Raw genomic sequence first — 13661 nt, 5'->3', positions numbered from 1 at the left:
CGTTGCTATGAACATGAAGCCTATGCAGTTTTTGTCGTACAACAAACATATAAATAGCTCTTAGAGATGTGTACAGAAACGAAGTAAATAAATCACTCATTGAAGCTCGAAACGAAGTTCGTAAATGCTATAGGGACTTGAATGATGATAATAGTATTCTTGACATTACAGTAAGCTATGACGGAAGTTGGCAAGAGAGAGGGTTTACCTCTAAATACGGAATTGGGTGCTGCATTGAAGTTCTAACTGGGCTTGTTATTGACTTTGAAATTATGTCCAAGTACTGTAAGCGGTGCCAGCTACAGAAAGCTAAAACTAAAGGTAACATGGACGCTTTTGATGCATGGTTTGAAGCTCATAAGCCTATGTGTCAATGTAACTATGTTGGATCTTCCCCTGCCATGGAGATAACCGCAGCTGAAAGGCTCTGGGCCCGCTCGGAATCTTTAGGTTTCCGGTATACAACATTGGGCTCAGATGGCGATGCGCAAACCCAAAACTCACCTAAATGAGTTTGTTAATCCATACAAGGTGTGCAAATTGAGAAGGTTGAATGTCTCAACCATGTAGCAAAAAGGCTTGGTACTGGGCTCAGAAATTTGGTCAAAAAGTATGTTGGTTCACACGAAAAAATGGGTGGGAAAGGGCGAGGAAATTTGACAGAGCCTGTGATCAAAAAACTAACACGGTACTACCGAAATGGCATTACTAAGAAACCTGGGAGATGTAAACAAAATGAAAAATTCCATTTTTGCAACACTTTCACATTGCATGTCTACAGACCAAAATCCACAACACAACAAGTGTCCTACCGGAGAGAATTCTTGGTGTTTCTATCAAAGAGACTAAGGCCCAAAACACAGAACCAGAATCACATGACACTGCAGTGAAGACACCTTTGACCGAAGACAAATGTAAGGAAAAATGTTGCCACTTTACCAAAGATTGTCATCAGACAGTTTGTTGGAAAGATGCCTAGCTGGTAAGACTAACAACGCAAACGAAGCGTTACATAACATAATAATGGACCAAGTGCCCGAAAAATATTTTTTACCTCAAAAGTGAAGATTGATATTGGGGGTTTGTGAAGCTATCAGTATCTACAACACTGGATACTTGAAAACTAGTGTTAGCTTCCAAAATGCTGCTGCGTATAAGCCCGGGCGGTACGCGGCCAAAATAGCAAAACATTTAGACAGTAAAAGACTTCGGCTTTCGCGTGCACGAGAACTAAAAAATATTGAAAGCCTACAGAAGAAAGTTGAGGTTAGCACAAGCTGAAGAAGAGGAAATACATCAACAAAATGAAGGAAATGACTTATGGTGCTGGCTGTTTCTGAACTGAAACAACGGGTTCACTAACTGCTATTACAACCTAATAGTGACTTTTTCATAATGTATTACACATTTTTTTTTTTAAATAATACATAAAAATATGGCCTTTCATAGTGTTTGTTTAGTGGTTTACTAGACCTACATATGTCTTCAATATATAAATATACCATTCATTGAATACAAGTACCTGTGGGGTAAGTTATTTTCCTCTACAGCTACAAAATAACTAGTGTAAACTTCAAACGCTGTTTCCCGCAACTTATAAATTTTGATTTATTTCACACAAATGTTCTTATAACTTTTGAACTATTTATAAGATAGAGCAATGAAAATTTTACCATATATTATTTATACTATATTGCCACTTTTCGGTGCATGGACAATACTGTAAGTTAAATACAAAATTATTTTATAAAATTTTTTAATTATGACAAGAAAAGAAAATAAAAATATATTTTTGTCAAGCCATAACATTTACACTATTCAAGAAATAAACATGAGTATGCACAAAAAGTTGGTACTTTTTAAACACTTTAAGATGAGACAGTCAAGCACTAAATATGGTATAGTAGTTTAAAAGTTATAAGACCATTATAAAACTTATGTATTATGAAGAAAAAAAAACTGATAACAATCCAAAATAACTATATGGATGGATAATTTTTTTTTTTACTTGAACAGTGGTAAACATTGTTCTAGGACCAAATTAACCTAAAAATGTACATAAAATAATTATTAAAAATAATTTGAAGAAAATTACTAGTTTCAGTAGGGAATTCCCCTTAATGGTAATTAATAGATAGTGACAAGACGTAAAAGAGACGGGTACAGTTGTTAAAAAATCACAGTAATGATGTGATACTGAACTGCACTAGGATACAAAAAATAAGCAGATAGCTATAATAGATCAAGGTGAAAGGCGAGTTGAAGTCCCTAGTCGATCGGAATATGAACCCGAGCATAGAACTTGCTTTGGCTGTAATGTGGACAATATACTTTTAATGGTCATTGTCACTCCGAGATCGCGTACTTTGTCCACCCTCTTCAGTGTAGATCCATTGAGGGACATAGTCGTGTGGACTGGAGCTGCACCACGTTTGTAGGAGATGACGACGCATTTCATAACGCTTAGCTCCATGAAGTTCTCCTTGCACCCAGGCATCGATGTTAGTCAGAGAAAGTTGGAGGCGCTCAAAATCAGGAGCCAATGACACCGAGCCAAACACCTTGATATCATCGGCAAACATGAGATATTTGGTAAGGATGATGTTGTCAATGTCATTCATGAACAGATTAAATAGCAAGGGACCAAAGTGGGACCCTTGCGGGACTCCAGATAGGACACTGAATGGTGCAGAAAGGCACCCGTCATATTTGACTACAAGGGTTCTGTCGGTCAAGTAGCTGTTAAACCACTCAAGCAGGGGGCCCCCACACCATTATCCGGCAAGCTTGGCTACAAGCATATTGTGATTGACCTTGTCAAAGGCCTTGGGGAGATCAAGGTAGACGCAGTAGTCAACTTGGTGAGGCATTGCCAAAAGCAGCCATGACGTATTCTTGAAATCTCCATCAGGTTAGTTACTGTTGAGCGTGAGCGCAGGAAGCCATGTTGAGAGGAAGAGATACATTTCGGGAGATGAAAATAGAGGTAGTCCAGAAACAATGCTTTCGTACACCTTGACAACAGCAGAGAGAATGACAATGGGCCGATAGTTTTGGACGTTTGAGCGATCGCCAGATTTAAAAATGGGAACGACAAAGCCACGCTTGAGGGCTGATTGGAAGATTCCAAGTGAGAGAGCAGGGAGGAAAAACCAGATAGCCAGATGAGGAGCCAACAGCGGCACAGTATTTCAGAAACGCATGGAGGAATAACTTCAGGACCAGCTCCCTTATTAGGGTTCAAGCGAAGCAAGTTTGAGTTGAACATCCGAGGCAGTGACGACAAACTTTGTGATGGAGAAGTTCCAGACAGGTGAGGGAAACCTGGCTCTTCGTGAAAACAGAGGAAAAAATAGTTTGAGAACAATTCACACTTTCCAGCAGCACTCTCAGCCTCTCTTCCATCAAATGATAGTTTGGGCAGCATGGAAGGGGCTACTCTTAAGTCCGTTGACGTGAGACCAAAAGGATTTTATGTTATGATGAATACTGTCTTCAATTCTTTTTAGATAGTCTCGATGACACTTGGTGGCCAAAGACTTGCACTGACTTATTAGATTGCGAAAACGTTCACGGTGATGAAGATTCCCTGAGGTTTTGAGAAGTCGATGGGCGGTCTTCTTCCATAAGACAAGCCATTTTAGTTTTGCGGTAAACCAGCCAGGAACGGCTGAGGTTTGAAGCTTTTTGTTGGGGTGTATTTTGAGATAAATAGAGCCAAGGTGGGTCGCAGAACTCTGAGAAGGCCGATTCGACATGAGGTAGAGAAGGAGGAAAATAATAGTTAACACTATGCAGAGTACGAAATATAGCGTTCCAAGTTGCATTTTTCTAAAGTCTGGTACAATCCTGACGTTGCTCGAGGGATGAGGGTTTCTGCAGCAGGATTGAGCAGGAGAGCGCGGGGGGTGATGAGTGTCTTCGGCAACAAGAAGGTCGTCAGCGCGGATAACTGCAGTCGTAGGAGTAGAGGAGAATATGAGGTACAGGTAGACGCCTCTGCGATTACGGATTTTGTTGATCTGGGAAAGGCTGTGAGTAGAAACTAAGTTGCATAAGTAGCTGGAAGAGGAATCTCCTTCAAAAGAATCAAGTTTACCCCAGTCCGTTTCGAGTTTGTTAAAATCACCGAAGAGAAGCACGTCATCCACAAAATTTGAAGAGGAGAAGATATCCTCCGTCACGTCACAGAAGTCAGAGTAGACGATGGCACGCTGGTTGGGGGGGATATAGACCGAGCCCAGCAAGATGTGACGGGATCCAGAAGTACATGTAACAAAAATATATTCCCAGGAGCAGGCATGCATGGGGACAAAGTTTGCTTGCTAGGCTGATAGCGTACTGCTATGAGAGTACCACCACCGCTAATCTTATTGGTCGTGGTTAAAGATCTATCACATCTGAAAAAGTTGAAACCAGTTAAAGACCAAGTTCTGAGGAGTTTATGTCAGGTAAGAGATTCGTTTCAACCTGGGCGATAATATCGTAGGAGGAAGTTGTTAGCACTGATTGAGAGTTCAGAAATTTTGCTTCTTAAGCCATATTATGTTTTGGAAATAACAGTTGAGGTGATGCGGTGGGTATTATTCGATTGTTGAATTTTTAACAATTTGGGGGATGTTTGTTTAGGAAAACCTTATTGTAAGATCCTTTTCGCCACTGGTGCGCTTCTTTAATTCCGGCTTTGAGGTTATGAAGGTGAGCGGCTTCACGGGGAGTTCTGTCTCTGGAGAGCTTGACTGAAGAAAATCGTGGATTCAATTGGGTCTCAGATAGATCCGGCAAAATTCTTCATTGCAGTGACTACTTCAGAGTTGCTGCCAAGCAAAACTTTGAGAGGCCGAGGTTGATCAGGTTTTTTACCGCCAACTCGAAAAGTTTTGATTCCTTTGTTAGAGATATTAGGAATGAGGGGTGAAAAAAATATAAAATGGCGAAGTTCCAGATCATGTTTCTTCCTGGCATCAGCATTACCCACTGAGGATTCTTCCAGTTTGTAGACCATTATGTTATGGGCACGGCGCGGGGCGCGCTCATTTTGCTCTGCTATGTTAGTTTTCCAGATCTATGGAGGGGGATGAATTATTACTTTTTGATTCAAGCAGGGATACCCTGCCCTCGATTCGATCAACTCGTGGTTATAGTGCTGACAGACCACAAATGGTAGCAAACTTCGTTCTTTATATCCGCGACATCTTTTGAAAAAGGTATCAATATTATTGACTTTGTCTAGGTAGAGTATCAAGTTTGCCCAGTATCGATGACATTTGGGAGGTGAGTAATGCGAGTGGTTGGTTGGAAGTATTTCACACAGTCCGATCTGGTGCAATTCCATTTTACGTTGGTATTTCCAGAACTCCGCTGATACTCTGTTTTGCTCATAGCAATACAAGGCCTGTGAAACCATCGTTGACAGGGGACATCGCAGCTGACGCCCTCCTCGGTATCAAGGACTTCTTTGACCACAAAACAGGGCAGGAAAGTAGTACATGGTATAAGAAGAGCTGTCGTTCCCGTAAATAGTTACTCAATTCGCCACCCACGGTAAAAACATTAGGCTTATAATGGGAAGAAACGAAGTGTAAACTCGGCTCCCCAGTGACCCGACTCTTTCCACAGTACTCTCAGTGCAGATCTAGAAGGCTGTGGATTTTTGACGACCAGAGATTCCTCTATGGCGACGGATTTGTTTTACGTTACAATGAGATGAGGACGGTAGAACTGGAACGAAGATGGGCCCTAGCTTCGACAATAGGGTTGATGATCAAAATGGTTATTGCAGGGCAGATTGTTAATTACGTAACTAGTCCGATCAACATATAAATTCACTGCAGTTAGTTGTGCAAATTTTAGTGGAGCTGAGGCAGCAGAAACAAGGTAGGTGAAGCGAAAAAATCAAGAGTTAGACGGAACCAGGTTAACAAGTTACCACTTTAAGTCTGCCATCCATAAAAGAAATGATCAAAGGCTTAATACAAATGCTTAATGTTTTAGTGATTGTATTAGTGTTACGTCATTTGTTAACAGTGGGATTTACCCCTCGACTATAAAATTAAAGTAAATTAGAATTCTTGTACTACTTTCAACGTAAAATAATAAAAAAATGCTATTTCATTGTGAAGTTTTCGGGAATATTTGTCAAAGGAAAGCAATACAAGTTAGTTTGTTGTGACTTATATCGTCTATTTTATTACGTATCAATAAACTTTCCCATCGTTTGGCTATTGAAACAATTTAATTTATTTCAAAGGACTTCAAATTAAATAAAAATGTGTTTCAACCAATTATGGATCTGTTCTTGTCAATAAAACGTTTTATACACATTTCCTCAAATCTCACAAACAAGGTTTAAGGGAGCGGGAAAATGCACTTTAGGTTTAGGGGCCCATAAAAGAGAGATCACGCACCAATTTTTGTAATACTACTAACTCACCCAGTCACTTACAGCGTCAACCAATTAGGGGTATTTTAGGGGCAATTTCGTTAATCTTGATAGTTCTGCAGTAATGAATCCAACACACCAAAACATAGAGCATATTGCGCAAACAACGAAATTCGCCACTCCGTGAGTGAGTCAACAACAGGCGATGTGTGCGTCAACAGGAAGGCGATAAGATAGGAGGCACAAATGTTTGCTGCGGGTAAACCGGACTGTAGGTCCACGTCGTAAAACTGCCGGAAGCATTTCTTACCTGCTTCTGGAGGGGGTGGGACAGTGGGTCCCAGGGCGGGACCGTGGACCTACTGTCCGACTCACGAGTTTCTTTTTGACGAGGGTTTGACAGGGGATCGCCGTATTCACTCTACTGGCCTTGAACGGTTGTCTCCAGATCTATACTCTATACCTGGACAAATATTATTCAGTAGACTACTTTATTTTTACTACTTCTTTCTGACTCGCCACAGAAGAAGACCACCTACAGAAAGATTGAAACAAAAAGCTAAATGCATAAATGAAAGTCGGGTTTATTTTCTTAAGTGTATTGTTAAGTAATACACAATTTATAACTTAAGAAATGCTGTACGATTATAATGGTCTTTTAAAACAACTATTAAAGTAACGTAAAATGCACCGAAAATCAGGCAATTAGAACAAGAATTTTACATAATACGAGTCTGTTTACTTTAGTTAACAGTTTTGTTAAACTGTTCTGTTTAAATATTATTTTGTGATAGCACAATCATATGTGTAATTATTTTACCACTATTTTCAATTTATTTGTATTTGATGTTGAAAGCATAGAATCAGCTTGATTGTAACAACTACTTATTTAACCTTTTTTGCAAACCACTGTTGAACACATAGTAAGAAAAATATACAGATAATAAAATTAAAAGTTTTGGTAAAAATCTACTTCTAATTGTACACTTTAGCAAATATTGAGTATGCAGTGTTTGGTGAGTACTGTAAAGTTGATATCAAAGAAGCATTTACTATATAACCTTTTACTATATAATTTAAAGAATGTTCTAAAACGCATCTTAGTTATCTTTTTGACAGAAATAGGCTTCTCAGATCTTTGTGTGTGTGTATATATATTTATATATATATACATATTTCCTTGATCGAGCAAACAAGGTAACAAAGCCAACTAAGGCACAAAAATAAATTAAGCCAGGAATAAATTACAATCGCTATAAGTATACACTTTTAGACATATTTCCTGGATCGTAGGAACAAATAAATCTCAACGTTAGTCTAAGTGACGGAAATATAAATTATGCGAATATTCCAGGTATAGACCACTTTGCGAGAGGCTTGTCTAGAACATATAAGTAGTAGTCAGGCCATTTTCTTAATTTTGTCAATCTGAGTCCAAACGTAAAGCAGGATGGACTCCTTACAATCTGTGGTAGGGTTACGGGGAGCAGAACATTTATTTTACGGGGGACATCAATACTCCAAGAGAAGAAGAGACGGTGTTAGTGTTGTGCGTTGGAGATGTTTCTTATTACAGGAAATTATTCTTGCAACGGGAGCATTACAACGAGTATAAAACCGGTAAGTACATATCCATTACTCTTATTTTAAAATTCTAATTACAGCTCTTTGTACGAATTTTTGCAGTAAATTTACCATATATAAAAATGTAGGTTTTCGACATTTTACATCGTTATATGTTAAATATGCAAACACATGCAACAATTTGAATTTTGGTATCCATCTCAATAACAATCAAATAATTTACGTGTAGTTTAAAATTTGAAGAATTTTTTATTTTGAAAGTCTTAGAAAAATATAAAGAGAAATACTACATTGGACAAATTAAATGTACTTGTATACGTATGTTCCTTTTGTAGGACTTTTGTAAAACGTTGATAATGAAAAATGTTCTTAAAGATTAAAAAGTTAGAAGAAAAGAACGTTAAATTTCATTTTTTTCGGTTTTAAGTTAACACAAAACAAATAATTTTTATACTGATATAGAATTCTTGACCACATCAATGAACGGTCTTAAACATTTTTTATTCAGTATACTTTTCAATTAAAAAATTTTAATTTTTGAATTACTTATGATTTATATCATGTATCAAAGAAAGTTATTTTATTGATAAAATGCTATAAATTAATAATAAAAATTTAATTATTAAAGCTACAAATGATTTTATTTCTGTTACTCTAATATTATACTACATAACGCTAATCGTATGTTAATATGTATATACCGTTGTGAAGTACGGAATACGTTATTTACTTCTAACAAATAAGTAATAAAGTTACATAACGAATACGCTTTTCCACGATGTTATAAGGTTACTACATCAATTTCCTTTTTAGTTAACCTATTTAATAAATAAAGTAACAATTTTTGTTTTCTACGGAGAAACTATTTAGATTCAATATTAAAATTTGTTATATATAGCCATTAAAAAAAATAAGGGTATTAGTTTTTTCAAAAAACTACATTTGATAGTTGATATTAAAATAATTCGGAATAAACTTAACATTGAAAATAATAAATTTAACCACGATACATGAAGTTGTGGGCTTGGTGTGCAATTTAAATACTATAAACATTCAGAAATAAAAAGATTAAAATTAGGAAATCTGCTACATTTGGGAGCTTGATTTGAAATAGAAATGTATTTTTATGTTGTGTAAACGCTACATGTTTTGTATTTATTTATATTAAGCATTTCCAAGTGACGGTTTATGTTTTTTAGTTTCAAAATCTGAATTTTACTATCCTAAAAATAATTATAAATGGTAAGATGTAACTTTATTTGTTTTAATCGTTTTATACAGGTATGACGTGATATCCTTTTGAAATAATAGCAACAATCGATAACACGTTGTGTAGGCGTTTTATATTTACAGTGCAACGTAACAGTCTGTGTTTACAGTTTTTATCTTTAGGCTACTTTAGTATGCTTAAAAAACCATTTGTTTGGAAATATTAGGATTAAAAACTATATGGATAAATTAATTTTTCATATTGTATGGCCCTGAACTGCGGATTGACTAATAACATACATTGATTGATAACTACGTATCTTCGTCAAAACAGTTCAAAACTGTAGTCATTCACACACTACTGTAGTTTCGACTTTTAAAAGTTACTTTCTAGTGTCGGTGCCAATATATTATATTAAAAGCGAGGGTTATCCATTTAGAGTCGTCATAGTTTGTAATTCACTTCAACACAGTACAGACACAACGAATAAATAAATAGTGCGAGAAACACATTGGTTAGGTCTATCACCACACGAATATTAACACATGACGGAAACATCGCGGCCGACAGAAGACAGGACAACTGACACCGTTTATTGTGTTATTGTGTGGTTCTCATCCATCAAGTGTTGAACAAAGTGCAGAAGTTTGTTTATGTAATTTGGGTTTCGGGCAATTGGTCTCAAATCTTTGGCTAAACGACCTGGCTGTCTGTCCGCTGAATAAAAATATGGATGTTTTTCGTCAGTGTCGAAAAAGGCAAGCAAATTAAACACGCTTGAAGAATATGAAATTTATAAAACATTCTCAAAGGAATTGACTAGGTGAACTCATGTTAAACGAGAAGCTAAAATTCAGCTCCCATTATTTATTCAACACATTAGGCCTACTCTATCGCATCAGCATCTCGCCGGCCGCAATGTTCTATCATCGTAATTATATGGATAAGCTTTAATTATTTTTCAATATTTAACACTGGTACAACAATATAAATACATGAGCTAATGGGGAAGCCTTTCGCTCATTATTTTATACAAAGGCAATATCAATTCACAACATGGTAATAGCACAAGTTATTTTTTTATCATTTTCATACCTTAATAGGCCCTTTACATTTCTACCCAAGTGGACGTTTATGTTTTACTCTTCCACATTGAGGGAGTGTCTTATCAAAAGTACGTACAAGTCAAGGAATTGAAAATTATAATACAGTTCAAGCCTGAACCTAAAGCACCATTTTATTCTTTACGTGCCATTATATTACAACGTGTGCTTTATGAAATTAAAATTGAGATATTGAATTTTATAGTCACTGTAGTACCGTATAATCAATAAAACAAAATACCCAGTTTTGAAGCTTTAAAAACTGTTAGGTAGCTTTAGTGTATTTCAAGATATAACAGTAAGTTTTTTCAACATCATAAACTTGTACTAAAATTATTTGTGTATTTATAACTGGTAAGAATAGTTGCAAAGACATTTCTGCAACAGCTGCTGTTTAATTTGATTAATAATATGCTCTTTTAATATTTTATCAGATTTTTACCGCATGAAATGTCACAAAGCGTCACTAACGTGGATGTTTAGGCAAGCAACTAGATCCATTTACATAGTAATTTAATAGATTGAAAACCAAGACAAAAGAAACGAAAACAAATACGATTTTATATGTAACTATGAAATTGTTTAAATAATAAAATATCCAATCAAATGGTAATTTTAGGAATTAAAACCAAAATAATTCGCCCAACCATAAAAGGTTTTTCACGATTATTTTACTAAATTGATGTTTCTGTGATAAAACTTAACAATAATTATTGTTTTTATATAAATTTTTCGTTAAAATACATTACCGTAACATTAAAGATAACCACTTGGAGTAACCCACAAAAATTGTGGATTAAATATAATGTACGTCCCCTGAGTAATCGGACAATCTTCTCATCGAAATAATAAAAATAGTTCATATAAACATACGAGTATGGTCCGGAAACGCCCTTGTTAGTGAGTTGCGGCTAGCGAGATATATTTCGCGTGATTTTTCAGGAAAGGACGGAAATAAAGCGAAACTGATGTTTTTATGGCATAAAGATTGCTAAATTTACTGGGTTTTATATAGCATTAACTATAAAATACGTCCCCAGACCTGTTAAACCAACCGCATTTCAGAGATATCAGACAAAGTATGCAATATTTGGTCTCGAAAAACATGTTTTGTTTAGATTTAAATACATTATCCAACTTCCATTAAATGGGTAATAAACAAGCAAAACTTTCTAACTAAAACTTTTAGAGAATTATAATTCCGAAGAGAATAATATAAAATAGGCTAATAATAAACAAACACAATACTACAAATATAATGTTTAAAAATAAACACATAAGAAAAATAAGAAATGAACGTTCTTCGTAAAAACAAATCGTTTAATATTAATATAAATGTTACGTATCATTTACATTTATTAATATTTATAGGTTTCCCCAATTGCTCCAAGAGTCTTAAAAATCGATTAATGTTATAACTCTTCAACTAAATAGTTTACAAAACATTTACCTAATACATTGTACGTTGAGAAACAAGATTTTAAAAATACAGGTCGGGGTTATTTATAGTTCATTTTACAAAACAAAAAATCTTTTGATAAGAGGAAACCACATGAGAAGTTTGTCGGGTTACTTGTGGGACACCCTGTATAGATCTGAAACGTCCCTACCTTCGGTCAAAAAGTAACTACTTTTGGGCATAGCAATTTACTTCCAGTCCAAGATATTTTCCTGTGTCCGTAGTTGTCTGTTGAGTAGTTATAGTACAAATGTGTTACTTTTGTAACATCCAAAATATTACTGTCTTTCACAAATACCGGAGGGGGACAGTTTAAAAAAAAAAACAATTAAACTACGTAGTATTTTTTTGTTTCACTACACATATAGGAGGGGGGAGGACCAGTAATAAAACAATTGTTTAATTTTTTGTTTTTTTTCGCCAGTACACGAATCCGCAAGTATGTGTTGAACATTGTCATCCACCCAACGTTGCGGGAGAGGAGGTTGTACGGATGAGGATACAAATGCGAAACCAGGCCTGCAGCAGCAAAGTGAAACCTGTAGATGTTCTCTCTACCTCCCTGCTACAATCATCTGATGATGGCAAAGGCTTACTGCGGCAGGTTATCAAGTGTAAAGAGGGATATAAGAAGACAGCGGCAAAGACCTCTTTCCGGCAATCCCGAAGGTTGTCGCAGACTTGCATATACCAGAAGAGTGGAAAACTACTGGAGGAAACGTCACCTAGAAGATTTCTAGCTCATGATTCGGGTCCGGGTTCTTCTCAAACGACTGTTGATATTTTCAACTGATAATGGGTTACAAAACTTAACAAATTCTCACACCTGGTTTATGGATGGAACGTTTAAAATGTCATCAAATCTTTTTAAACAGATATATGTAATCCGTGGGGAGCAGAACAATATTATTTCAACTTGCGTATATGCCCTAATGACAGAGAAGACGACAGAAATGTATAAAAAGCTTCTTCAAGTTGTTTTAATAAAGTGCTTGGAGTTAGGTCTTGGTAACACAGCAAGACCTAAAGTCGTGATGACCGACTTTGAATTAGCAGCCATGTCAGCTGTATCGGAGGTTTTTAGTTCCAGCGTTTCAGTGAAAGGCTGTTATTTCCACTTATGCCAGAGTACATGGCGGCAAATTCAGCGTCTCGGTCTTACGAAAAGTTACAAAGAAGATTCTCAAAATCCGACTTTTCTGCGGTATGATTAACGGTCTAGCTTTCTTGCCGATGAAGGACGTTCTGTTGGGAATGGAGTTTCTATGGGGAGCTGCTCCTTTTCAGGCTTTTGGAGTTATTGCCATTACTTTGACACCACATATGTAAGCGGAACCGTTGGACAAACCCCTAGTTCTCCATTGTTTTCTCCTAGAGTGTGGAACGTCCACGAGGCCACGTTAGGTAACTACCATCGTACCAATAACGCTTGCGAGTCCTGGAACAATAGGTTCAACAGCCTAATAAACCAGAACAAATCCATCCAATCTGGACCGTCTTAGAAGCTATACGTAAGGATGAAGCAATGGAAAGAACAAGATCTCTATCTTTGACGCAAGATGTGCCCACTACAAAGACTAGTCTCCAAAAACACCAGCGAAGGCTTCAGGGACTTTGCCAAGACTATGTTTCTGGAAAGAGAGACCTGCCCAGTTTTCTGAGAGCTGTTGGCTCTACGATAAGATATTATTAAAAACATTCATATTTGTAAGTTTCTTACTATTATTGTATTCGGAGTTTATTTTGTTTGTAATTTATACCATTTTAGAGGCTGTGGTCAAAATATGTTTTTTTTCTGCGCTAATCGTCATTGAATTTTTGTATGTTACTTTTTTATTGCTATTATTATTATTAATTTAGAAATTAATTTTTATATTTACATTTTATTAATAATTTCCTATCATTGTTTCTATGCGTACATGG

General features: G+C 36.2%; 1 pseudogene; it reads left to right on the top strand.

The window, feature by feature from the left end:
- The first annotated feature begins 12772 nt into the window (after window positions 1-12772).
- LOC124374450 lies at window positions 12773-13431 on the top strand (annotated as a pseudogene).
- The last annotated feature ends 230 nt before the right edge of the window (window positions 13432-13661 follow it).

Source organism: Homalodisca vitripennis, unplaced genomic scaffold (genome assembly GCF_021130785.1).
Source record: "Homalodisca vitripennis isolate AUS2020 unplaced genomic scaffold, UT_GWSS_2.1 ScUCBcl_8508;HRSCAF=16643, whole genome shotgun sequence".
Taxonomy (NCBI): Eukaryota; Metazoa; Arthropoda; class Insecta; order Hemiptera; family Cicadellidae; genus Homalodisca; species Homalodisca vitripennis.
This window is presented reverse-complemented; position numbering and strand designations above follow the sequence as displayed.